Source organism: Hippopotamus amphibius, chromosome 16 (genome assembly GCF_030028045.1).
Source record: "Hippopotamus amphibius kiboko isolate mHipAmp2 chromosome 16, mHipAmp2.hap2, whole genome shotgun sequence".
NCBI lineage: Eukaryota > Metazoa > Chordata > Mammalia > Artiodactyla > Hippopotamidae > Hippopotamus > Hippopotamus amphibius.
Window position 1 is genome coordinate 7,876,228 of NC_080201.1, and position 8,728 is coordinate 7,884,955.

General features: G+C 41.3%; 1 non-coding gene across 1 annotated transcript; it reads right to left on the reverse strand.

Moving 5' to 3' along the window:
* Positions 1–1,876: 1,876 nt before the first annotated feature.
* On the reverse strand, positions 1,877–1,983 carry LOC130839437 (U6 spliceosomal RNA). The gene has a single exon (XR_009049836.1). It is a non-coding gene; the product is annotated as a U6 spliceosomal RNA (small nuclear RNA).
* Positions 1,984–8,728: the final 6,745 nt, after the last annotated feature.

Consider the following 8,728-nt stretch of genomic DNA (forward strand, 5'->3'; position numbering starts at 1 on the left):
AGAGCTGAAGTGACCTGCTCATCAGCTCCAGGTGAATGAATTACGTGGCTAGGGCAATAGCTGAGAACTTGTGGCTCCCAAGTGGTGCTTGAATAGGCTGTGCAGGTTCCTTCACACTGGCTCCCACAACATCAATGGTCCTTGATGTCTGGAGCTGAAGGTGTGGGTTGGGGGAAGTGTCCAAGAACTACTCCTAACAAGGCATTCACAAATTTCAGCTTCTACCACAAACCATGGCGACACTAGCTAGACTTGGACCTCTAGTGATAAATTGGCAGTAATGAAATCTCAATATCTACCCACAAAGAGAAAAACAAAAAATCCATGCCGGGCCCTGATGGACCATTAGGTGTTAAGAGGAATAATACAGATGCCCAACAGAGTGCGTCACTGAACTGAGCAAGCCTCGCCCAGCCCATCACAATCTGGGCCGTCTCAGTGTCTTAATTGTACACACATATGTTGGACTGAGAATAGCAATAACTGAGATTAGGGAGGCAGGGCTGTAAAAGTCAATGAGAGTGCACCTTCACTCTAACTGAAGGGACGAATTTGGACACGTTATTGTGACTCTCTGAGCCCCTGTTTCTGACTGTAAAATGGGAACGACCATGCTCTCTTGTAGGGTTATTGAGAGGATGAAAAGAGGTCACTAGATCTCATTGTTTTAACTTGCATCTCCCTGATTTCTAGGTGAATTGAACACCTTTTCCCATCTGGCTTCTTTCACTTGGCATCATGGTTTCCTGTTCATCCACACTGTAGCATGTGTCAGGACTTCATTTCTTTTTATTGTTGAATAGTATTCCATCGGAGGGATATACCACATTTGTGCCCCCTCTATTCCCTGCTGTGTGTGTGTGTGTGCGCACACGCATGTGCGCATCAGCCAAGAATATGGTGCCTCACACCAACACAACAAACTCAGACAACTGGAGCCATTGGCCCTCCTTGCCTCCAAGATCATGGCCTCCACTGGTAACACCCTTTGGCTTGGACGTTGCCCTGGTAGGTGTGTGAAGCTGTCACTCCTCACAGTTATCCACCCTGGTCGAACCCCTACTATCTGAGCTGTGCTGATGGTGCTGATGGTGCTGATGGTGGTGGTTGGTGGTGAGTGGTGGTTGCAATACCAGGCCAGAATGCTGCAGAATCCCACTGTTCTTATTTAAAGTCCAGCAGTCTTACAAGCATATACACTTTTCAGATTGCTGTTTGACTTTGGTGATTTCCAAGGTATTGAAATGGTAGTTTTTGTCGATTTTTTCCAGCTTTAGAGTTGCTTTTGAGGGGCTGATTTGCCAGTCTCCTTATTCAGACATAGCTGGAAGGCTCACCCTGTTTCTCAATCTCTTGGTTTTTTTTAACTGAGCTGTGAGTTCTACTGTCATATAATGATTTCATTTATTGTGTAAATGTGAATGTCAGTATTTCTGTTTTGGCATCTGTGTTTTTTGGCTTGTTTAGGGAGACTTTCTCCATCCTGAGATCATTAACAAATTCCCTTATACTTTCCTCTAATATTTTTAGAGCTCTGTGACTTACATTTAAGGGCTCTTGATTCATGTGAACTTACTTTCTGGAAGAATTGTACCCATTTATAATTCCACCAGAAAAATATTGGAATTTTTAAAACTATATCTTAGCTAGTGTTAAAATTCGTGTATATTCTCTCATCATTAAAGTTGATTGTTTCTTAATTAGTTGTTTATCTTGTTTTATGAGTTCGTTATTTGCCAAGTATTTCTTATGACGTCTTTTTACACAAAAGATATCAAGCCCTCATTTATCATGTTTGCTGCAAATATTTTATCAATATGCTGTTTGACAATTAAATAACTGAATTTTTTTATAACAGCAATACAAAACATTAAAAAAAAATATGGAATGCTTCATGAACTTGCATGTCATCCTTGCGCGGGGGCCATGCTAATCTTCTCTGTATTGTTCCAATTTTAGCATATGTGCTGCCAAAGCGAGCACCAAAATCATTTTAGAAAACCGCGAAGATGAACATGGTTTCATTTACACCTTAACAGTATTTATGCTTTTCCTGGTTGGTGTGCATATACACGTATGTATACACACATATTTATCCCCAAAGGTCACATAGAATATAGTATTTTTTCAGTTATATCATGAACCGATCTCATGGTCACTTCATCCTCAGCATAATTTTAGTGATTGAAAAATTTTCTATTATGTGGATATACTGAAATTTAAATCATTTCCTTTGGTTGGTCATTCAGGCTCTTTGCAATGTTTTACTCTTGCATATAACACTCTGAAGAACAAAACTAGCTAAATTGTTGTGGATATCCTATTTATTTCCTAGAAGGCTTCGTCAGAGAGCATACCAATTTCTGAAGTTTCTGACACCTGTTGACAAATTGGCCTCTAGAAAAGTTACTCCAATTTACATTCCCACTGGTGGTATATAAGAGTAACTTTACTCCTGGAACAGCAGGAATTATCGTTTTAAGAAAATCTCTGCAAATTTGGGAGATAAAATTGTATCCTTTCAATGTGTTTAGAATACACTTATAAATTTACATAATTTTGTAAAACGTAAAATGTGTAAATACATGTAATTGTGCATATATGTGTGTATATGTATACTTATATATGTATTTATGTGCATACATATTTTTGATTGCAATTATTTAGTTACTAATAAGGTTAGACATTTTTCAGGTTAAGCAATTACATTTCTTCTTTTATGAATGGCCTCATGTCACTTGTCCAGGTTTTAAATGAGTATTGATCTTTTTCTTATTTACTTATGGTCTTTATATAATTTCATTTTACTATATGAGACCGCAGTATTTTGTAGTGTGCCTTTCTTAATTTAGACTAGGTAGCTATTATAATTCCATATCAATAGTATAATTTTTATATTAATATCACAAAGATGGTACCATTTTACCTTCTCCCATTATTGTCTCCCCAGCTATGGTATATAGATTGGTTGCACAACTCAGTCAAAAAGTCCCCAATTCTCCACCCTTCCTGGTGTCTTTGCTCTTTGCGGTCTGACTTTGCAGCTCCTCCAGAGATGGAGTTTTGAGTCCGTGCTACCTCAAAGACTTGCTTTGGCCATCATAGTGGGGTGGAATTCTGCCACTGTCACATGAACAAGCCTGGGCTAGCCTGCTGGGTGATGGGAGACATGTGGCCGTATCACCCTATTGCCTTAGCAGACAACAAATCCTCTCTCAGACTGGTAAATGAGGTTTTCCTTGACCATCAGACCCTGCTAGCTAATCACAGATGCATGAGCAAGTTGGGCTGAGATCAATTCAGACAGCCCAGATCAACAGAACCACCCAGTCATCCTCTGGGGTTGTCAGTAATAATACAGTGGTTGTTTCAAACCACTATGTGTTGGGGTTGTTTGTTATAGTAACTGATACATTTGTTTTTAAGAAAGTGAGGTGGTGCAGAATCTGGAATATCTTTTATTCTGCAGAAGACTTATTTTACATATGTATTGTGTCTTTCAATGGTTATTTAATTTTCTTTTATTTGTACCTTATAATAAAATGGAGGTTTTCAATGTTCACTACCAGTCATTTTATACAGCATGCTAACGTGTGAGTTCTTTGTTTTCTCTCTTGTTCTGTTGTTCTGCTGAGTCAAGATGCAGTGCTGTCTTTAACCATTTCTATCATAGTCACTGTCTGTTCTTACTTGTACCATAATTTGTGCAAGGTAGGAAAAAGGTATTTTCTGTTGGTTTGTTTCATAACTCCATGATAATATGGACTATTTTATATTGGTTAAGATAATTATAACAACATTAGTACAGTCATGATTGCTCTGTTTGACAAGTAAACTAAAATTCCATTCCTTGCAGCAAAAACACAAAGAGTAAATAAAAGTCTCCCATTGTAAAACATTCATTGTCTCAAGTTAAATCTTATATAGCAACAAACAACTAAAGTAGAATTGTACATCAGAGCTTCAAATAAATAAATTTGCCAGAGTTCCATTTTTTTATGATTAAAAACATACTTCTAACCAAAAAGGACTTTTACCTCACACTGGCTAATATTTATATTCTCAGTATATGTAAGGCATCTGATTTTCCCCCAGCTTCTGCCTTTAGATCTATACTTTAGGGTATAATGGTTTGCATAGTACATCATATTCTCACAGTTTTGTATCAATAATCAAAATTTTATAATTTCCCAAGGTTCTCTAGGACTTGTTTTAAATTTGATTTTAATCAAGGCTGAATGAAAAATGTGGAGTTTGTAGTTTTATACTTTCCTAATATTTTGCTAATTTTCTCCCCTAAATGATTTATGTATCATTACTTATCTAAGAATATTATTTAATTATCTTCAGATGCCCCTATTTGGCTGGGTATAATATTCTCAGGTCACCCATTTTTTTCCTCCTTCAAAACACTCTTAGAATGAACATTATTCTCATTTCTTCAGGCATGTAATGTTGGAAAGCCACATGATTTTTCTCCCTGAATTCTCTTAATAGTCTTCTGTCCTTAAATTTAAAAGACGAAACAAACAACAATAAAACAGGTTTTGTCTAGGTGTTGGTTCTTCTATGTTGCTTTTACCTGCCTTTTCACTTACAGAATAAGTTATTCAGCTTTAGTGTAGCTTTGCATTTTACTTTTGTTTTCTTTGTTTTGGTTTCCTGCAACATCGATTATCCATCTGTTGGAGTTGGATCTTTGCCATTTGTTTTTCTTACCTAATTCATTCTCTCTCAACTTCTGTTTGCTCTTTTACTTGCTCTTCTGTGAAAAGTACACCAAGCTTGTTCTCCACGTTTTTTTCCCAATGTAAATTTTAGTCTTCATGGTTTTTAATGCTATTATCTTTTAACTTCAGTTGTGGGGTTGTTTTGTTTTTCTTTACAGATGTCAGGAACCATTATATTTTTCTATATTGTCTTATCTACATGTCTTATTTGAGTTTCCCACCCCAGGAGGAGATTTTGGGCAAGGATGCAATGACTGTACAGTTAAGAGAAGCCAGTAAGCAATGAGATATTAAATAGCTGACAGTGGGTAACTAAAACTAAACCCCAAATAGAAGCACTTGGAAATGGTATAAAACACGTGTTCCAAATTATCCCATCCAAAGTATGAGGAATCTGGGGAATTTTTGTACTCCACACCTGTCAGTCAGTGCTTAGGCGCTATCTGCAGGGGCTTGTCAATTTCCCAGGGACCACCAGCTCACCACACCCCAGGGAAACTGAGTTCCTGCAGCTTGAGGGCATTACTCCAAACAAGATGCAGGTGTTGGCCCCAGTAACTGAGGCTAGTGCACAGAAATTGTAAGGAGGTTTGGGGGACTAGGGGAAGAGTATTACTTTCAGCTACATCAGATGAAAAGAAAAGCAACAAAACTAGATGTTGCCCTGAAAAAGCTATGACAACTAGGATGTAATAGTAAGTACAGAGGTTTGCACTCTGAAGCCTGGATTTAAGTTAAATTCACCATGCCTTCTTCTTAGCTTTGTCTCACATCTCCAAGACCTCCATCTCACCATGTGTAAAGTAGGTATTATCATAGGGTAGCTTGAGGGTCAAATATGATAGTGCATGGCCTCTCATAAGTTCTTTTTTTTTTTTATTTTTTTTATTTTTTTGGGGGTACACCAGGTTCAATCATCTGTTTTTATACACATATCCCCGTATTCCCTCCCTTCCTTGACTCTCCCCCCTCAAGTCCCCCCCACCCTCCCTGCCCCAGTCCTCTAAGGCATCTTCCATCCTCGAGTTGGACTCCCCTCTCATAAGTTCTTAAACATACAAGTTTTTATTTTAAATAAATTCAGCTGAAACTTTATCTTTGAATGCAGCTTTGACCATATCTCTTAATTTTGTGATGTAGTGATTTTGTTGTGTGTGTGATGTTCTGGATAATGTGTGTTGTGTGTGTGTGCTCCTTATTTTCCTTAAGGCCATTTTAAAGAGCTGCCTGGTTGCCAGATCCAAAACATACAAACAATCGGAAACAACCAGATTTTGTACTTGTTTTTGATGTTTAAAGTGTTTTCTTCTTAAATGTAAGTCCTTTTCTGTCCCAGAGTAGTCCTGTGAGGTTCCATGGATGAAGAATTATGCTCAGAGAGGTGAGGCAATTTATCCAAGGTCACACAGGAGGAGATAAGAGAGTCAGAACTGGTGCCCGGGTCCCTCTGACTTCTGTTTCAGTGCTTTTCTGTAGCCTGACTCTCCCTTTGTGTGGTAGACTGATAATGGCCCCTAAATATGTCCACGTCCTAATCCCCTGACTGTTTGAATGTAATTTTATATGGCAAAAGGGACTTTGCAGATTGAAAAAGGATCTCGGATGCAGAGATTATCCTGGATTGTGTGTGTGGGCTGGGCGGAATCTTAAGAGTCGTCTTAAGGGGGAGGCAGAGCCAGAGAAGGAGCCGCGAGGGATGAGCAAGGCAGGTGTGGGGCATTGAGTGAGAGAGGGAGGGAGGGGAACAGAGAGGGGGAGACGAGAGTGAAAGAGAGAGAGACTGAAAGAAGCTGGCTGTGAAATGGGTGGAAGGGCCCGGAGCCAAGGAATGCAGGCAGCCTCTGGAACCTGAAAAGGTAAGAAAACACTTCTCCCCTGGAATCTCCAAAAGGAGCACAGCTCTGCTGCAACCTTGTTTTAGCCCCATGAGGGCCTTTTCGGACTTTAGACCTCCAAATTGTAAAATAATATAGTTATGCTGTTGTAAGTTATGAAGTTTGTAGTAACTTGTTAACAACAGGTTTGTAGTAACTTGTTAACAACAGCCCCAGGAAACTGATACTTTGTAATGGTGACAGGTTTGCACACCTCCGCATGAGCTGTAGGCATTTAGAAATTGTTTATTCGTTCTTCACTCAAGGAACGGTGCTAGGAAGGCCAGGCAGAGATGAAGGCAGGCTCCTGCCCGCAAAGACCTCAGAGCTAGAGCAGTAGCATGGCCGGCTAGAAGCCTTTGACTGTGGGTTAAACTAGAGGCAGGCTTAGGGCGCTCTGGGAGTGGAGAGTGAGGGTTCAGGAGAGGTCAGGGTGCAGCTGGAGCAGTCTTAGGAATGACTCCAGTGCTGCCCAGGGAGAGATGGGAAAAGACTACCCTGGGAAGTGGGAACAGAATGGGGAAAGCCATGGGAGTTAGGGGGTGCACAGTGGGTCAGAGGGAGCACAGGTGGCAGCCGGAGCTGCATTACCTACGTTCGTACGTGCAGGGATGATAACACGTGGCTGGGTGGGTGCCTCTCCCCTGCCTCCCATGTGCTTCCCAATATGGGCTGGCCTCGTGCCTTCCAACAAGGCACCTGTGGGCTTGCCTCAGTGCTCTGCATTGGGTTCTGGGTCCTCCCAGCAGTGATAGCAGGTCAGCATCCACCAGCAGTCCTTTTGGCTCCAGAGGTGCCCTCAGACTGCTGATTCATAAGTGCTGAGCATTAATAAAAACAATCAAAGGAAACCAGCAGCGCATAAACAATATCAATCCCAGGACTGGTAGGATGCAAGGGGCTGGAGAATTAGTGGGGCGACGTGCACTTGAATACTTGGACGAGGCTTCATGGCGCAGTGTTTTCTGTATCAGTAACAGATACTGATCAAAAGATCAAGACAGCAGTGGCTTGATTTTCCATGATGCACGGAAGACCACGTTCTTTCCCTTTTTCTGTGCACCTTATCTTGGAGACACATCTCTCCAGAGTTCAGCCCTGAGTGTTTGCAGGTTTCCCAGGTGAGCTCTGGACGCCATACCTGGAGCCTCGCCCGTGCCGGGTCTCAGGTTTGGTTGAGCTCGTAGACTCCATCCTATGACTCTTTTACACCAGATTTCAGATTCCCTTCTATCCTGCCCATGGCCAGAAAATTCAAATAGCAAACACTTGGATATCCAGCTCACGTAACAAATCTGAACTAGTTTGTTTTGAACTGTTTTATGGAACAGACTGCTTTCAATATTGGGAAAAGGTAACAAAGATTAGATATGAACTCAGAATGCTTGGTGTTTCTTTCAGCATCCCTTGCCTGGTTTAAGTAACTGAGTTAACTTGTAGTGGCTTGCAGCTCTCCCCTTGACTTTGTGCTGTATGGACAGAACCTGAGCCCCAAAGGCTGGATGAACTGGGTGATCTGTGCTTAATCTCCCTCCAGTGTTATCTCACTTCATTATTTATATTTTATTTATACAGCATGTCCTATGTGCCAGGCATTCTTTTAAGCACTTAAAGATATTAATTCATTTGATCTTCGTAATAATCTTACATGACAGGGATGATTATTATCTCAGTCTAAGTGATGAGAAAGCTGAGGCTCAGAGAGGTTAATGACTTTCCCAAGGTTCCATGGCTGGTAAGTGGCAGAGCTAGACAGTTCGGTTTCGCTGTAATACTGCCCCCCTTGGGAATGAGAGATTTGATCATTCCATGTGTCTTCCTGCTTGTCCACCTCAGCTTTGGGTCAGAATCCACATTCTCATAACCCAGGTCTTCTGGCCTCTCCTATACAGCCCCATGCACTTTCAGACAGTTGGATTCTGTCTGCTTGCCTGGTCTTGGCCTTGGCAGCATCGTGAGGCCAGGAGTGAGGAGCGGGAAGTGCCCCCCTCTCCTCTTCACTTGCCAGGAGCCACCAGGCCTGAGCCAGCCACCCCGAGGGAAGAGCTCCAACACCCTGGGCCTGGCACCACCCATGGCCATGTTGTTTCCTAGCAGCACAACCAGGCCCTTTCTTGGAAACTG